This window comes from Meleagris gallopavo, chromosome 1, assembly GCF_905368555.1.
Source record: "Meleagris gallopavo chromosome 1, MGAL_WU_HG_1.1, whole genome shotgun sequence".
Classification (NCBI taxonomy): domain Eukaryota; kingdom Metazoa; phylum Chordata; class Aves; order Galliformes; family Phasianidae; genus Meleagris; species Meleagris gallopavo.
Window position 1 is genome coordinate 29,363,812 of NC_139404.1, and position 19,420 is coordinate 29,383,231.

The window sequence follows — 19,420 nt, forward strand, 5'->3', positions numbered from 1 at the left end:
TTTTCATTATTCTTACACAGAAAACAGCAATTGTTGCAATTTAAAAAAGAAAACCATTCATTCTGGGAGACTGGATGATTACTGAATAGTTTCTCTGTGCTAGACCCCAGTAATACACACTGGAGTCATGAGGATGTATGACATCAAAGAAGGCTGGCCAAGTTGAGAACAAACCAATGGGCGTACCTCTCCATATTACCCGTGGTTTGTTTGCAGATATGCATGTCACAGAACGCTGTAGAAGAGAACATCATAGACTAGTTCAGAAAAAGGACTGGACAGGGATATTAGATAGAAAGATGTTATCTCTGATTCACCTCAGTGCCGAACTCTGGAGTCTGGAGGGTATCCTGAGAATGTACCTTTTTCTGTGTGCCCCATGACTTGGCTCTTCCCAAGGCACCCTCTGCTAGGTGCTTTTATAGCCTCGCACTAGGGAAGATGCACTTTTGATCTGCACTGCATGGCTGCCCTTTGCAATTAATCCTATTTGATTTCACGGAAATTGAAGAAAGAACAATTTGGTTTGGCAGCAAGCCTTGACCTGCATGGGTTTTTGCTGAAGTATTTATAATTCTGATAAAAATAATGCTGAAATTAAAGAACGAAGGAAATGCAATAACTCTTCCCCTAATTCTTCTTATTGTGGTTTCATTCCTTTGTTTCTTGATGTGGATTCCAGAAAATTAATTGACCATTGGGACCTAAAGAGCAATACTTTTGGGGCTGATTATTGCACGCCTCAGCTGCTGTAATAAGGTATGAGTTAATGACTTTAACCACCTGAAAAGTGTAACAATTTCCCTGTAAATTCAGTGCCTGGAGTTACTTACTGCCTGGTCACTAAGTTTGTAACTCAGGAAAAAGGAGGAATTGGAAAAACAGAAACTTACTGTTATTGCATTTAAGAAGTGTTAAACAAAAATAAGTTTGAAAATAAATCCAGATTCCTGTATTTCCTGGACATGATTGTCCTGTGCATGACATACCTGGCAGTGAATCAGCACATTGCACTCATGTCTGATGTCTGGAAGCTGTTTCATAACTAAAGAGCAAACTGTGATCAGTCTGTAAAGTCATCCCCCTTCTGTAAAGGCAGCCAGGACTGAAGCTGGCAGCACTGCATGCTGCAGTATCAGCATTAGATCAGGTTTGGCTGGTACAGAGATTTCTATGATTTTAGTTCTGAGCACAGCCCTGCTCAGCTGTGTGCATGCGGTGCCATCACTAGCTTTTCCTCTCAGCTCCACTTGCAGGAAATGAGCAAAACTCCTGTCCACTTTGAATGCTTTTCAACCCAAGATGCACACAGGAAAAAGAGCAAGGTGAAATTCAGGGCTACTGGTCTTCCTGGCAGCCTGCCTCATCTGCTTGAGAGGAGGCAGATTTTCTCATGTAGACAACTGCATCTGTAAAATGCTGAATGACCAGGCAGTGAAAATTTCAAGGTTGGACAGGATGGTCCCAGCAACATGAGGGAACAGAAGGTTTATTTTTGGATTTGAATCTCTTCAAGGCAGAGACTCGCCTTCCATCTGCATTTTTGCAATTCCTGGAGCAAGGGTCTCTGCTCTTCATTGGGAGCTGTACATGTAGCAATAACGCTGGTGTTTATTAACAGCACTACCAACAAAAGCCGGAAGCTAACAGAGACAAAGGATGGCGAGCTGCAGCGATTTATGTTCTTTTCCCAGCTTTGTCACACACTTGCTCTGTGACCTTGAAGAATGCATTTAATCCCGCTCTGCTTCCAAGTTCCTCTGGAGCTGCAGGGTAGCAGTGCTCAGCGAGGGTGTCGGGGCTTTGTTTGGAAGCGCTATACAGCCTGCCGGGTTCCTCTGGTGGGACACGCTCAGTGTCTGTGCTGGTGGCACACTGTGGTAGAGAATGGAAGCGGGTCATCCAAACAAGATGTTTCGCATTATAAAAATGTCAGACTGACTCCCTTCTGACACCCTTCTTGGTGCTGTTTGGAGACAGGTTAGGCGAAATGAGGGAATTCCTGTCTGATACAGTGCCATGGCAGGAAGCAGTCCTCTGAAAGCAAAGGGAAACAGCCTCAAAGCTCTGCACAGAGCAGAAGAACCAGCCTGCATTGACTGCACGTCGCTAGGGCTGTTCAGAGGCAGCATCTCCTCTCCTCAGCACCGCAGTGATCTCCTGCCACAGCACAGCTCTCCCGGCAGAAGCTGCTGCAGTTGGCCTGGACCCAGGCCGCCATGAGGCCCTGCTAATCCCTGCTCAGCGGCCGAGGCGGTGGCTGGCCAGGCCTGTTATCTCACTGCCCGCGGGTGTGATTTACAGCCGGAGGCTGAATCCCAGCCTTGTTCTGTGAGGAACACCACCTCCTCCAGGAAGGAATGGCCGGAGCCTGGGTACTGACAGTGAGGGATTACACCACCAACAGACTTGGATGGGATACAACCCAAACCTCCTTCTTCCCGTAACAAATCTGCAGTGCTGAGGATCTCAGTTAAAAGTACCTCTGGGAGATACCGCCCTTCCTCTCCCTTGGCTTATCCTTGCTCCAAGGCCCCGCCGCACTGTGCCATAGAAAGCTGGCCAGCATTTCCTGGCGTGCAAAGCTACGTGCTTCCCAACAAACTCCTAAATCCTTCACCCCTGCACATTTTCCCTTATTGCTTTTATTTTTCTTTTCTTAATTGCAGAAGTCTTCGAGTCAAAACCTCTTGCTCAAAAAAATTGTACTGGAGATCTTCAGGCAGCTAGGTTTCCTGCTGCGAGGAACGTGGGATCTAAGGTCTACGTACTGTTTATGGACAAACATATCTGACCACGTGGTGGGAAGGCCTGCCAAAAATGGAGATGCAGACATGCAATCAGATAGGTGAAACAGATACCAGCAAATTTAGTGAGTACATTTTACATCATTCAGGTGTTCATTTGCTTCTTCAGATTAGCATTAGCATGGAACTGTTCATGTGGATGTCACTGAACCACAAATTAATCTAAGTCACAACTAAATGCAAGATTTAACACTTGGGAACATTCTGTGACTTCATGTCAAATCTTAGTTCTTCAGATTGATGTTTAGATTACACCCACTCAGAGACCCAGTGAAGTGCCAATATATTTAGCATGTGACATAAGGCAGGAGAGAAACAAAAGCAACAAAAGCAGCAACAGTTAGCTACTTGCATACAATAAAAAACTTTCTGCATTTTGTTCAGCTTTTTCATAATGACCTGTGTCAAAATCACTGTTGAATGGAAATGGCTTGGCAAAAGCCGTGACAAAACAGTTCCAGCATTTTATAACATTTGGCATGGCTTTCAGAGAGGTAAAATGCATGTCACAGAAGGCTTTTTCAGCTGGGGCTTATCACTGCTGGGTGCACTGGCATTTCATTTCACTGACATGCATACTATGTGCTGTTGAAATGCTACAAATTTCAATGGGTATTTTTTTTTCTTTTTGGAACCTAATCCCCTGGTGACGGTAAACACAGCATATGAGAGAATCCAGCGCAGAAGTTATTTGTGCATCATTTTACATCAGCACAAACTTGTTGGATATGCTTTGCAAATAGAAGGAATAGAAAAACTCACTGTTTTAAAAATCAACTTCTAATTACCACATTTTTCAGTAATGACAAACAAGATGAAATTTCAATTTCATGATTCTAGGCAATGAATGTATTTAATCACTGTAGTTGCAGAAATAAATACCAGACTAAGAATGTGATTGACCAGACAAGAAAATCAAGAGAAATGAATTGATTTATTATCTGCTGGAGTAACAGTTCAGTTATTTGAGGAAAAGATGGTCAAAATGAAATGAAGAAAGTCTACAACTTTTATATAAACAAGCTAGCTATTTCAAGAAAAGGACACACTGTCCTGAATCAACTCTATTATATTTTCTTGCTTTTTCATTTGTTGCATTTCTCTCAAAATGTATGTAATAAAGCTGCATTAAATGCTTCTTATTATTTTTAGTAAAAACACAAAAAAAAGATCAAGAAAGAGAGACAGTTGTATGCACAGAGATTCTAAATGACTGAATTACATAGCTAGAATATTTTCCTGTAAAAGGCTATCTGGTCTGAAACTGAAAAAGCAGGTTTCCAACTTTGTTGAACCATATCATGAACAACATATCATTAAACCGTAGTAGCTTTATACTTGGCATATACAATCATTCTGACTGTAGAATGAAAAGAACAGAAAAAATTAGAGCTAAGTAATAGTTCAGTGATGAAGTTCTTTTGAAATTAGAGAAAGAAAAGCATTCTTCATTCACTCTTACTTAGGCAAAGCAGAATTTCAGAATTACTGTGTGAATTTTGAAATGAGTGCTCGTTCCTTTTCCAAAAGCCCTGCTTGGCCTTCTTCTGCAACAGTGCTAAATGTTTTCACTGGTCAACAAGTAGATTTCTTCTCTTTGTTGAAATAACAAAGCTCCTCTTCCTGGGAACTAGACGATTCCACCATATTTCAAGGTTTGAAATGTATTCAAACTCCTGACTGCTTTATCAAATCTAAGCAGATTCTCAGGCACCTTCATTTAGCAGGTTTAATTGTTACTTGACTGAGTTCCAGGAGTAAGTATGTAGGGTTATAGAAATCATTTGACACTTTGAACCTGGAGAGTTTCATTACCTGACTATCACAATGGTAGAAAGCACATGTTACAAAATTTAATTTCATGCTCCATTTGTTTTTGTGTCACTGTCTATTACATGACATCCAGACCTGCCAGTCTCTCCTCCCTCCCCTTCCCTTCACATAAACATGTGGAAAGACAGCAACATTTGGATAGACAATTTAATCTGAACATACCAGCATCTGCTGAAAAACTCAGAATCAACTGTAGTGTTTGGTTGCTTGTCCATCTCAATTATCAAGCAATGAGAAGGTAGCAAAGGAAAGTAGAGCATTCTCCCAATGAGTGAAAGATGTCCAGGTAAATGATAGGAAGGGTTTCTTATCCTCATCCATAGCAGAGCACAGTGAACAAACGTAGCCATGGTTATACTAATCAACATACACTTAATTGCTGAACCTTGCCACCTGATGTTGGCCAATCAGATTATAGAAATTAAAGAAAAAACTCTTGTCAGAAGCTAGATGGATGTTACCCTTTGGATGGATGGATTGTCACTAAAACAAGCAGTAATTCAGGCAAAGGGACATACATCATTTTTAATTGACTAAAGCTGGTTCCTGAAAACAAGTAATGAAAGCTTAGTGCCAACTAATGAATCTGCAGTGCACACCACAGCAGCTCTTTGGCTTGAAGTTAGTGATTCTAAACTACCTCCTAATTGTTTCGGTTCATATAATTTGAATTTATGAATAAACATATATTTTCCTTGGGGCTTTTCAGTCCTTTCCTTGTTATGACCAACAAAGTAAAACTTTTTTTAATTTTCAATTGTAGTACTTCAGCAGTGTTTTGATTGAAGCACTGCTGGTTTTCTTACTCATAATAAGAATTTCTCACGGTAACACCGCTGTTACTATAAGGGTTTTGTCTGCTGTGTCTGTGATTAAAATTGCACATAGAAAATACGATTCAATGCATTGCTGTTCTTAAACTCTCTGCTGACTCTACAAGTCGTAATTTAAATCCTGATTATTTTGAAAATATATCTGTCCAGAAATACACTATACAGAACATATAATGTTCCTTTACCAGGGAAATGTTTTTATCACAATTTTAAATTAATGTTAGAGTTTTTCTAGTCCACTTTTCAAATTCAGTATTAGAAATAGAAATCATAATTCTAAAATGATAAGACTGATTTTAAGGACATAAGCTATGACAGAGTGAGTAAGCAAATATCCAAACTTTGCCCTGTATTGCACATTGACAGAACAAAGCTTAACCATTTAAGCTTTCAAGTCTCAAACTGTGCATTTTAATTTTCTTCTTGGATTTTGCAGATTTTACTACAGAAATAAACAGAGCATTCATTGATTTTAGAAATCTTGTTACATAGGAAAAGGCTAATAGCAATTTGGGTTGTGTTACTTCCCAGGTCCTCCAGAGTGCACAAAGATGCTTTATAAGCATCAACAGAGCCACCTGCAACCTTTTGTTCAGGCTGAGAACTCCAGAGCCATAGGGAGTCTTCTCATAAGAGGCAAGTGAGAAACAGAGCTTCAGTGAACTGAAGTCCACTGAACATCATGAATAGAACTGGAGGAAAAAAAAGCTGTGTAGATTTTCTTGTAAATGTAGCACTGAAAAGACTTACATGATAACTGGCACATCTTTGCTTAGTTTGAAAGCTGAAACTTGGCTTGTGTGTTAGAGAGTGAGTTCATCTATTCATTTTTTATGTGACAGATGTTGGAGATAACCTGTATGTATTAGTCATATTCCTTTATTGAAATGGTATGGATTTGGAGAAAAGAATTTGGCAATAAGGATAGCCATATGAATTAAAAATCTGTATTGTTTGAAATGTTCTTGAACAAGACTGTGGATTTGAAAACAGCATTTTTTGCTGGGAAGGCACAATACAGAAAGAACTACAAGCACAGGAAAGGTGGTTTTACATTGACTTTAAGATCATTTTGAGGGTCATTAAAGCAGATGTTCTGTTCTGACAGCACAGGATATCCTAAAAGTAAAATAACTGGTTTCAATTACAAATACATACTACGATTTGGTTAAAATTAGACCAAGAGAAGTTGCAGCTGCTTAAAGCAGAATAGCCAACTTCATTCCAGTCCATCTGCCAGCCTCTCCTACTTTCTTCTGGGGATGAAAAATATGAAGGAGATGAGAAAAGCTGTTCAAGATAAAGAGTGACACTGTTCCTTTCATAATCAGTCATGGTCAACACCACTTTACCATGGTTGTCATGATGTGTAATACATCCCTTTTTCCATCACATTCCCAAATTGTAGGTGTGGGGTCTCTCTCATTGGAAAATCTATGGTTGGCCCAAGTCTGGTGACAAACATCGAGGAGACTCTATGCTCCAATGCTGTCTTCCACTTTCCCTTCTCTAGGCTTCAGGGATATTCCATGCTCTGCTTTACCTTCTGCTGCATCCCAACATTACCAAAGGACTGGGCTGGGAAGTGGAGCACCTTTTTTTGTGTCTGATAGTTGCTACCATAAGTCCAATGTACAAGGCACTGTTTTGTGTACAGTTTTGTATGGGTAGAGAGAATCTTGGAAAGCACAGTTGAAAAAAACAAGATACTCATGTGTTGTATTCTTAAGTGTATGGGAATTATATCAGTCCCGAGCAAATCATCATCCCAAATAAAATACAGCAAGGTATTTGCTGTCCTGAATATTGCTGGTGAGTCAGCTGCAGCTGCTATAGAATGGTATTATGTCATTTGGACGATCACCTATGCCAAAAAGTCTTTTCTTGGCATATACATATATATTTTGGATTGTTTATTCTTGATTTTTTTTTAAAATGTATGTAGGAGATATCCTCGTCACTTAAGTTATAATAATTTTCTTCTCAAATGACTAATTATATAAAGACTCCTTAGTCTTAATCTGACTATATATTTCAGGAATTACATTGAAAATAATGTGCTGTAAGTCACAGAAAAATTGTTCTTGTGTTCAAAGTGGCAAGAACAGTGTTTGCAGAAAGAGATGTAGTGTGACTTGCTAGGGATGTGCAAACATCCCTCTCCCAGAGAACATATGACCCCTTTTGTTCAGATGTTGTGCTGAATCATCTCTTGCCTTTCGTTCTTTATGGAGATAATGCTCCAGAAAGAATCAATACTTTGCAATGCATATCAGGTCTTCAAGCTTAGAATGAGAAAAAAGGCAGCTCTCATCTGCTTCTTGGAATGGGCCCATGTCAGCCAGCTTCAGAGTATTTCATACTCATTGCTGTGGAGGCTCAGAGGGTCAGAGGCTTCATAATGATCGTATTAAAAATAAAATAAAACTAAAGCAATAACCACAATAAAACTAAAAAATACCCATAACACGAGGTGATCTGAAAGGATTTGGGATGAGAAGGATTTGTGTTATATCAGAGAAAAGTGCTTAAAGGAAAATAGAGAACAGGAGCAATATCAGCATGGGTAGGGCTCAAATTAGAAAGTAGAAAAAAGGCTGTGAGAAGCATATATGCATGCATAATTTATAACTGAGAAGGTGGAGCTGTGAACAACCTATGGGAAACTGCATTTTTCATAAGTTAATGTGTTTTAGTGATACTTATTTCAAGAATATTATTAAATAGTATGCATTAAAGTACACTTTCATGTGTGACTATGCGGTGTGCAACTGAACACAGGATAGTGTTGCCAGAAATATTGTTTGAACATTTGGAGAAACTGTTGTTCTGCATCTGTGTTCCTCATGAAGGCTTGTCTAAGAGTCTGAAGGGATCCTTCATATTTTCTGACATCCCTGTAACTATACCAACGAATGATCAATGGTGGCCTAGCAGGCAGTTGTGCACTGCCCATCAGGCACATGTATTTGCAGCAGTGTGCAACTAGCATCCTTTTGCACTCCCCAAAGAAGACAGGGTGCTAACACTCACAGCTCACCAGCAAAAGGCACCTGACACCAAAAACACAGTGAGCAGCTTTGCAAACAAGGAGCTGACACCCAGTTTCTGTAAGGTGCTGAACTTGGTCAGCCTGACCATGCAAGTAGGACTATTGCGTTCAAGCTGGCAATCGGGGTAGATTGATAAATCTGGATGAAAATGACAGCTAGCTAGATCTATAAATACAAACTCAAATGTGCTTTTCAGACTCCTTCTCAATCTAACCCCAATACAAAAACAATGGAATCGGAGAAACCTTTTCAGTTCTCCTTTAAAACTTGATTTGACATGAAGGACCAAGGGCATGCCCAGTCTTTCAGAAAAATGAAGATGCTTTCAAACATGGCTTTATCTGAGGCAGCAAGAGCTTTTCAGTACCTTAGAAACTAATTAAAGCAGCTGTTTGCCACCAGTTCAGGGAGAAGCCAGCCACAAAACTAGTGCCAGGCAGAAAGCTGCACACAGCTGAGGCACCTCGGAATGTGGCCTCCAGTCTTGATTCAACAGGATACCTGATCAGCAGATGATAGCATTTACTGTAAACAGTTGTGGTTGTCTGCGGGAGACTCTGTCTGCAAAACTGTCTACAGGAGTTAATATATTCTGTATATGTTTTGTCTCCAGACTGTGCAACATATTTTGTGAAACTCATAAAAATCTCTGGACTATACCTGGTTTATCATGAGGGTAGCCAGCATGGGATGGGGAATGACAACCAGGCTGTGGGAACAGGTTTGAGCACTCTGAATGCCTGCCAAGATTTCAAAGGGAAAATAACAGGCAGGCTTTTCAAACTTCTGCCAGCTCCAGCTCTATCAGGTCACTCTATTTATTTTTCCTTTAATATCTTCAGTAACTTTAATAAAACTCTTCTTATAACTCACAGCTTGAAGGTATCAGGATATTAGAGGAAAAGGAAAGACAACACTAAGTAGGCAACTCCTTTGTTGTCTCAAATAAACATATGCAATCTGTGATCTTTTAAATAATTACCTGGTGTTCCATTACCTACTCCTCCTTTACAAACCTGTTTTTGTGCTCCTGCAAACCTAGATTCCACCCAAAGACTTCCATGCTCATTCTAGCGTGGAATAATAACAATAGATGAAATGCTGAAGTGGATTGATGTTGAACTTCCATTGATTACTGTAAAGTGATGTATTAAGAATTATTGATACTGATACAAGTGAGAAGTAAGCATAGAAGGAAATCTCAAGCATAGAGCGGGAAAGGAACGTGACTTTGTGGCTGTGTATGCCTCCATGACCAGATGACGGTGTGGTGCATTAATCTATTCATTTTAAAACAACTCAGTCAATACTAGTACCTGCTCTTCTCCACTGTTTCAAATAAAGATATCATAAAACAATAGTAGAATAGCTTCTGTGCTGTATCTCCATGGATACTAATGTTACACAGGAGAAACAGCTTTTACTAGTTAAAGAAAATTTTATATTTTTTTCTTCTAAGTTTAATCATAAAAGTGCAAACGCAAGAGATCCATTTCATCAAAGGTACCTTTGTGGTTACAGCATATACTGCTCCTCATAGCTCCTCTGCCCAGGGCTCTGGCTGTACTATGAAAGCACATTTGTGGGAAACAAATATTCCTGTGTTGCGAATGCATGCATTTGGAATGTGGATGGAAATTCAGGAATACCCACAGATATCTGCAGAAACTGGACACAATGAAATCTCTGTGAATAATCCCACAATTGTTTACTCTAGCTCTTACCTTCAGCTTAGTATAATGTACAGAGTAGCATTACCAGGGGCTACTTGGTAGTAAATGACTTCTCTCTTCCGGCATACATTTGAACACACTTTTCATCTTGGATTTGTGTTTCAGTGTGAGCAATGCACACCACAGTAGCTGATGACCCAAATGAATCTATCCTCCCACTCCTGACTACACACTGCCCAAAACTCAGCACTGCATCATGCTACTGAGGTCATGTGTGATATGATATGTGACTGCTCCAAGCCACTCCAGTGCCCTGTTTCCAGCCCGTGCACAGAGAAGTAGAGGCCCCACAACGCTCACAGCCTGCTTGTGGTGGTAAAGCCAGGGATGATATTCTCTCTAATGTTCAATTCATGTTATCCAGAGTACGGAAAAGAGAGCTGGGGACTGATTTTGTGGTGGTCAAAGCCTGGACTCTGGGGACATATCAGTTGTCACCAAGTGGTTAGCACATGAGGAAGCATGATGAGGTCTCCTCCCATGTTCATCTTCCAAAGGATAGAGGTATGAGGCCTGCTCCCTGTGGTCTTCTTCACCCTACTGGCCTGGAGGTGAGCAGAAGACAAGTGAGTATGTGAGTGCCTGTGCTGGGCTCTTGGGCTGAACTGGAGACCATCTCCCCACCGTGCTAGCATCCAGTATCCAGACACCAGTATCCAGCATCTCCCTGCTTCACTTACAAACAAGCTGACTCTGCCCAGCATAGGGGATGTATTTTTAGCGTGCTGGAGGCAGTCTCCTAGCTACGGCTCAAAGTGCTCAGCTGGGCGGGGGCTGGCAGTCCTCAGCCTGTGCAAAAAGAAGCACTGCTGATGAATCCTGGTGTTCAGGCCAAATCCTGCCCAGGATTGCTGCTGTCTTTCCCCTCGTCTGCCCCTTAGCCTGCCTTGCAGGATTTGGTATAAATTTTGCCCAGGTATTCTGTGGGCTCCTGGTGTGCTGCTGGTCTGCAGGGTTAGAAACCATCTCCTGTTAAAGCACAAAGATGTACTCTGCATGCAGCAAGGATAAAAGCAAATATTGTTTACGTTGTATGTTATAATCTATCTCATGTCTGGCAGAGTCTGACCTGTGAAGATGTGAAAGAGCCTTCATTAATTCCTCTTTAAGCACAAGGCCATTAAAGAGCTATTTTAATTTCGGGCACAAATACAGATTTTCCACTCTTTCTTAAGTTGCTTGCCGTCCTTAAATTGTTATCTGTCTCAGAAGTGTTTATGGATAATAAAATCTCTTTAAAGATTCTCCTTTGTTTTGGAAAAACCCTGGAGATAAATTATCTGGCATCTAGGGGATGTTTTGCAGACTGCATGGTTGTCGTTTGGCTGTTACTAGGATGACTGAAAGTCAGGCAGGGTTACCTAAGCCTCCAACTTTCTTTGTACTCCTGAAATAGACAATGTAGCTGCTGCAAAGTACAGAACATCCATGTAGCTCAGTAAAAGTTGATCATTAGAGAAGACTGGGTTTTGAGACTGATCATATATTATTTGCGAGCAAGATGTCTAACCGTCTTGAATTAATCAAGTTAATTTATTTTTTACCCATATTGACTCCTTTGCACTCTTTGGAAAGCCTGCACTTGCTCTACAAGAGCTAAAGGACATTTCTCTAGACTGATTTCTGATATGCACTACATCGCAACAATGCAACTTCTTGTTCAGCTTTATGGAAAATTCCCTGCAGGCCTGGACTTCTGTCGCTGCTGCCATTATTTCCATTTCCCATTTACAGTTTCATCTCATGTATGCACAGACCTCATCACCATCTATTAAAGAACAGGGCAAACTCCAAATCTGCATTTTTGCAAAAATGGATGAATGGAACATAATATCCGACTGGGAATGTTTTATGTGTATCACACTTTCAAAGGTATTTTTTTTAAAATGATATAGATACCACAGTTGTAGTGCAAGGAGTTTTTTAAAATAATTTTTCCTCAATGATTTCACTAAACAAACTTTCCACTCCCATCATAAATATTCTACATCTCCAAGATAAAAAGTACATATTTATGGATGTAATTTACTGAATTCTGACATTAAAAGACTACATGTATAAAACAAGTAAACAAACAAAAAAATCAGACAACAGAAGCTCTCTACAAAAAGGTTGGACATGTTCATGCATCTTATATAGGCACTATTCATAAGACAAAGAACAAAGATGTTTCAAGGATTTTATTTTATATAAACTAGAAAGAAACAGTGTTTTCTTGCCTTTTATAAGTTTAGGAATAACTAGTAGGGAAGAAATAAAAAAAAAAAGAAAAAGAAGAAAAAGAGAAAGAAAAGAAAAAGGAAATAGAGAAAAAAGAAGAGAGAAAGAAAAAGAAGAAAATGAAAAAGGAAATTATTCTGAGAAAGCTTGTGTGCATGTTTACAGTGAAGCTCACTTGTGTGTTAAGTATCACTATATCCTGTTCTGTATGCTGTTCTTTTCCATTTTGATGTAAACTATCCCATAACATTTTCACTCACAATAGATATTTTTTCATATTCACCAAAGCAATTCACTGGGAACCAATCTAAAGAACACATTAAGGTCATGGTGCTCTGGCCTATCTAATACCATATCTAATGCTGTAATCTCATATTGCTGCTTTCCTTGACTATGTATACTCTTAAGGTGTCTTCCACAGAGTCAGCTGAAGTAGAAAGTGATTTCCCTTGTGAGTAAGGAGAATTTAAAATCAAGTTTTTTGAGATTAACAGAAACATTTTGTGATACTCAAACATCCCTGCCCTTCTTAAGGCAGAAATGATGGATAAAGGCACGGTAGCTGCCACCAACTAATTTTTGGCTGGACAAGGTCTTTCCAAATTATAGTATGTACACCAGAGCAAAGTAGCACATTGCTGGTATGTCCCATCCAGCTGGGAGATGCTGTCATCATCAGCGGTGGTATGTAACTGAAATACATTTGGGAACACTTGAAAAGCAATGAATCGTGGGCTATCGTGCATAACAATATGTCACTGAATAACGTAATGTTGGCACTGAAGTGCATGTGGGCTAGGAAATGTTTGCTGGAATGGATGGTCTGTAACAAGACTTTATGGGCCAAGAGACCAACTTCTTCCCCCTTGAAGTTTTCAGACTAAGGCTGGAGGTACCCCTGGGGAGCACATGGCTTTTGCCAACACACAAGTCATTATTGAATGGAACGAGATGTATGAATTTTTATGGCCTGTGCTATGAAGGAAGTTAAATTTGAAGATCTAATAGTTTTCTCTGGGTTTAAAATCCATGAAAAATATATGGTGTCATAAGATCCTTATTGCTAACGGCAAAACCTTTCCCCTTTGATTCAAATGGCAGCAATCAATTGCTACTTGCTGGTTATAATGCATTGTTTACTCATCTCTAAAGCTGTGCAAGTAATCTATTATTTTACTTCGTGAATTTTCTTTTATTTTCTTTTCATACTGTCACATACATTGTTTTCCCTGAATTGTTTCTTTTATAGTGTTACTAAGTGTTGCCTCTTCTGGGAAATAACTCTGTGTTTGAGGCTCAGCCCTTCAAGGTGTTGAGAGCTCTGGACCTTCGCCAAGACAGCTCTTGAGAGAATGATCAGCTTTAGGCATACATGCAGCCTGGGCTGCAAAGCACCCTGTGTTTAGATGGAGTCTCCAAAGCACAGTGGCCGCTTCACATGAAGTCAATTGATATAAACTTGTGTAGCATTGCTACTTTGACACTTATCTATTAAGTGTTCCCTTAGAATATCCCAGGATTATTAGGATGGCCATGGAGTGCTTGTTATTAACACAATATCAATTAGCTATGGAGTGGTCTAAGGAAAAAAAGAGAAAGAAAAAAGTCCTTTAGATAATACTGCATTTAGATTTTTTTTTTTTTTTTCAGAAGGGAAAGTTAAAAGCTCAGACTTTGTGTGTTTATCTTCTTTTAGACATCCACAGAAATCCACATTCCAGCTAAGAGATAAAAAGATATAATGAGAACAAGAAGAGGGGAATAAAGAATGTTTGAAAAGAAACAGCAAAGCCTGGACTGATGTATCTGAGTAAGAGTTGAGGTTAAGAATTTCCATGTAGAATAAGCAAAATAAAATGTCATCTCATGGTTTAAATACTGCCAGATGATTCAATATACTTTTCACAGCATTCTTTTACCATGTGATATTCTCTTATGTTTGTTGAAGTCAGGAAATGAGAAACTGCTTGAAAGGGAAAGGTTATGCCTCGTGTCAGTGTATAATATATGCCCACAAGCCTATTATATTAACAGAGCTGCTTAAGATAATTTGGAATGGAAGATGGAGTTCATTTCTACCACAATATATTCTCACTGTGATCTGCTGACAGAAATCTGTGTATCATACACTTGTTAAATTAAGGCACGTGGGGAACAGAGTAGATGAGGAAATCCTATTTTTTTCCTGGGTAAGCTGGTAATGGAAAAAAAAAAATTAAAAAATTACCTTAAATCAGGATGAAAAATCAAACTTACAAATGCGAAGTCCAACCATCTATTAACTAAGATATAAAATGTTTAAGTAAATTAAACATCATATGTTAATATTTTCAGATTTTTATTTAGATACTACCACCTTGACATTCATAGTTTTTACCAAAATTAGCTTAATGTACTGAAATTTTATTTGAGCCAAAAGTGAGCTTCTATATATAAAAAAAAAAAAAAAAAAATCAAAATTGGATTTTTGGAGAAATATTTAAAGAGACTATGAAAATAATTTGCGAAACATGGCTATTTCTCACAAAAAAAAACTGTCACCCACAATGATAAAGTAAGCACTGCACATTTTAATTACCTTGCTGTTTACTTTCTCTGTGGTTTCCCAGCCTCTGAGGAAACTATTAAAACAAGGACAGAGAGGATTTTTTGTTCTGCCTGAACTCATAAAACTCAGATATTGTGGTCTGGTCAGATATCAGTCTATCAGGCATTCTCCTGCCTGCTGTGCGAGGTTCTGTTCGTAACTAGAGGCAAACACAGGACCTTAATGTATTGATATTCTGCGCGATGTGCTGCAGGGCTCAAGTGGAAAAAAAGGATCATTCTAGCTGCATTTTCTTAATTTGCATGTTTGTCTGCCACTTATAGATGGAAAAATGCAGTGGGATTTAGTCAGTGCTGGTTCCAGTTTGGTAATAAAACTCACACCTTATTCATAAATCTTGTGATCATTCCAGTTATCTTGGATTTTTGCAGAAATCCTGAACCCCACTTCTACACTAAAAAGGATTGAGATGTGCTGTCTTCTTTCTCATTCACTAGTCTTTAATGTGCAATTAAGGATTAAATGTTTATCATGCAGTTTACAGGAAGATCCGTAAATGCACACTCTGATGCTCTCTGTAGTTAGCCTGAAGTGGAAAAGTGAATTGGAAGTGAAGGGCTTAAGCTGGATTTTATAGTCAGCAGAGAGGCTGGCCTGACTCACAGATGCAAGCGTTTGTAGGCAGTCCATTTTTTAGCAAATACTGCTAACATAGCCCCTCTTTCACCCCACTAATATCCTTGCCTCAGTGCTGCTATAGCTGTGGAGGCAGAGGCCAGCTAGCTCATAGCTTCTGCTTGTGTGCTCTCCATCCCTCACCCTTAGGCACTGTGGCCTGCTGGGCCCCTGCATGCCACAGCTTGGCCTGTCCCTTTGCCCTGCCATGGCCAGGGGGCCTGGGCCTTCCTCATAGCAGCTGGAAGTGCCCCTGTGCCACCCCCTTTCTATACACATATGAAAATCTTTTCCTGTGGAGTATCAGGACAAGCTAGCTCAGCTGCTTTCTGTGTGAAGGCCCATACTCAGCTCCAGGAGCCAAGAAGAGCTGTTCCAAAGAACATTTTACTCAGCACAGTCCATGTCGTGTTTCTGAGGGACCTGGAAATATGCAGTTGCATTCTTGCAACTCTACTGTTACAGAATCAGCTTTAGTAGTTGGGACAAGAAACAGGGCCTTCTTACCTAGTCTTTGATCTCCTACAGAACTAAGCTGTGGTCTCCTTTGTATTCTTCATTCAAAATACTGGAGAAGATAATCAAACTCCACGGTTTCTTTTAAGTTGCGGATTACAAATAATGTACTAAAAATCTTGTAAATAATCATAATTTATTACATTTTTCTGAGATGACAGAAAAAGGAAGGGACCTTCAAAGGCATGAAGTGTGAGTTCATTTCCATGATCTTTTGACCATAAAATAAGAATGCATATGTGAAATTGTTGCATCCAGTCTATCCTCTGTTGGCTGCCCACTGATTAATGAAAGCACATAAATTGCTCAGCATCAGAAGACTGTATATTGTATGGCTTCAAGTCAGCAAGGCAAACAAGTACATGCCTAATTTTAAGCAGATGAGTTGCTTTAAGTGAAAGGGATTTCATGAAAAATTAGAAATAAGCATTCTCTACAAAGAACTAAACCATGTACATTGTTTCCAGATGAGCCTCCTTACAGAATCTTGCCATCTGAATATACTGATGTGCTATAGTCCATCCCAGCTAGGCCTAGTTTAGTTGACTTTTCACCAGAAATAAGAAACACCTCAAGAACAGTGAAACTGTTCTCTGAGGATGGAAGAAGCCAGACTTGCCCACATGTATGTCCACAAGTTTCACAAATTTCTATTCTGGAGATCAGCAAAGCAGCTCTGGAAGCAGAATTTATTTAGTTTTGCAAAGTATTTGACTTCTTCAGCCTGTGTTTCAAAAAACTCCTTTTAAGTATTCCTGTCAAAGTCCTGTATTAAAATTTTATTTCTCCTGTCAAAGGCAATAATTCATGTGGTAGCAAGCGACAAGCATTGCCTTATAAATGACATTGTGAAAATATGTAGACAACATCCTACTTTCCTCAAATTGGGCACGCTAAGGATAACAGCTGCTGCCTTTCTAGCTTGGGAAGCAGGTGTTTGACCACCTACAAGCAGGATGTTTTCTCCTTGAATGAAAATCAAGCAGGTTTACTCAGTGATGCCAAAGTAACAAGGCAGTGCAGCAGTCCAAAAAATTAAAATGCTGACAGTCTTCCTCTTACTGCATAACTTGGTTCAATGCCATGGAAAAATACAACAAATTAATAAAAATGGAACAAAGAGTTTTGTCCCTCTATATGCTGTACAGACTTTATGAAGCCACCTTTCTTGTTCTGCTGTTTATTTATTTTATGACACCCTGGGAAGATCTATACGGTGAATAATTAACCTGAGGAATCTTGGGAGCATGACATCTTTGAAGAAATGCAAATGCTTCTGTGCTTCTCAGTTTAATGGATTCAAATGAAATGTTCTTATTGGTCCACTGACTGAGCTGTACTGGCCAAAACCTTTAATTCTGACTAACATAAATATATGGTTTGGAAAAAAAAAAAAGTTACTAAAAATGGTTAAAAATAAAATTTCACAATGGGAAAACAGAAAATGAAATCTCCTGCTTCAGTGAAGCAATAGAAAGCTGATAGAGGGAAATGCAAAAAAGAAGCAGGAAGAGGTAGATAGGCAGAGTCCAACAGCTGGATCAAGAATACACAGAGCGTTTTCTAGATTGAGCTGAGGTGGGAAATAAAATATGTTCCTCCATGGCAGAAGCTCAGGCAGAGGCTGGGGATCAGGAGGAGGACTTACGGAGCTTCTTTCACATATTTTCTGTCTGGAGAGGAAAGATACTCATTCAAGACCTGCAGCTTTTTATTCTGGAAGTTGAAAGAACATCAAAATAGAATGTACAGTCAGTGCAGGGAGTCCTGGTTTCTGAAGAAATGGCTGTAAACCTTTCAGAATTTGCTGAGGAAATTAGCAGGAAATGAAAAAAAAAAAAAACCTCCTCTACTTCTATTTCTACCTTTCATGCCATTGTATTGTATTATTCAGTTTTAGTACAAAGGAATCATGGGTTAAATAATGAAAAAGGCAGTTCTTGAAATATCAAAGAAAAAAAAAACCTTTCTCAAGAGCAGACAACCTGAAAGAACGTTTCATATGGGTTCAGGTGCTCAGAGGAACTTCTTGCTTTACATAATTAAATCTACAAAGATTCTCAACCACTTCGTGTTTAAAATAACTTTTAGCATCCAGCACAGAAAGCCAAAGATGTGGTTTAATGTAAGGCTGAACCAATGCTCCTTAAAAGCAAGGGGTTTCTCTTTACCATTAACAACTTACATTTTTGCCGGTATTTGTGTTAGCACTTCAAAAATTGTGCTACTGTTCTAGCAGTCGTGTAACTGAAAATAAGGGAAAGCTGAGAATTTACAATTATTAGAGGTGAGTTGCCTAAAATACTTTCCTCACCCCATTCATTAAGGGGACCCAATAAACTCGTCTAACATGTGGCATCTGTGACTCAACACCAGCTCTGGTTAAAATAAACAGCGTTCTCCTAAAAGATGAGTCAGAGGAAAATGGCAGCTGGCAAGTTGTTTCTCAAGGATAAAACTTGCATCTGCTCAGTGTGACACTTTTCTCCTGACTGCTATTTTGCATGACCATCTGGTATGAGTCTGTTCCAACCACATACACTTTCTGAGGGATTGCGCTGTATATCTCCAGTACTTTGGAGGCAGAGGCTCTATAAGCCAGTGTAGATATGAACTGGGAAGCAAGCCTAACCATATTGCAGTTGGACATCACTGCATCTCCAAAGCAGCCAAGAGAACTGGCTGAAAAAGTGGTTTCTGATACACCAGATGCTGTTGCAAGCAAGTCCTGCAGAGCTTGTTATATTCCTTTAGAAAGCTTGTTTCCATCTTCCTGTGATGGGCAGGCACAGAGAGAGGTATGGCCAATGTAAGTTGCAGCTCCACCGTATGAGAGATGCACATACAGTGTCTTGCTCCTTGAAAACAAGATGTTTCTTGTTTATAACAAACTTGAGACTCTCTCCGCATTTTGTTGTTTGTGTCCCTCTTATCCTGGAGTCAGTGCAGAAATAAGGTGTTCATTCTTGACATGTGCCTTTCTAGCAATATATATTTTAGCTTCAGAGGAGGAGATTCCCAGTATCAGAGCTGCTGCTACATTGCGGTTCTCTTCCTCTCTCTCTTCTTTCCTTTTGCAGTTCATTTCTTTCGTTGCTCTTCTGTCTCCACTCTACTACAGCCTGTTTGCTCTATTTCCTTTAAATAGCAACTTGGAGTGCTGCAATGCAGTACACATTACACAATCATTCTTTAGGATCCA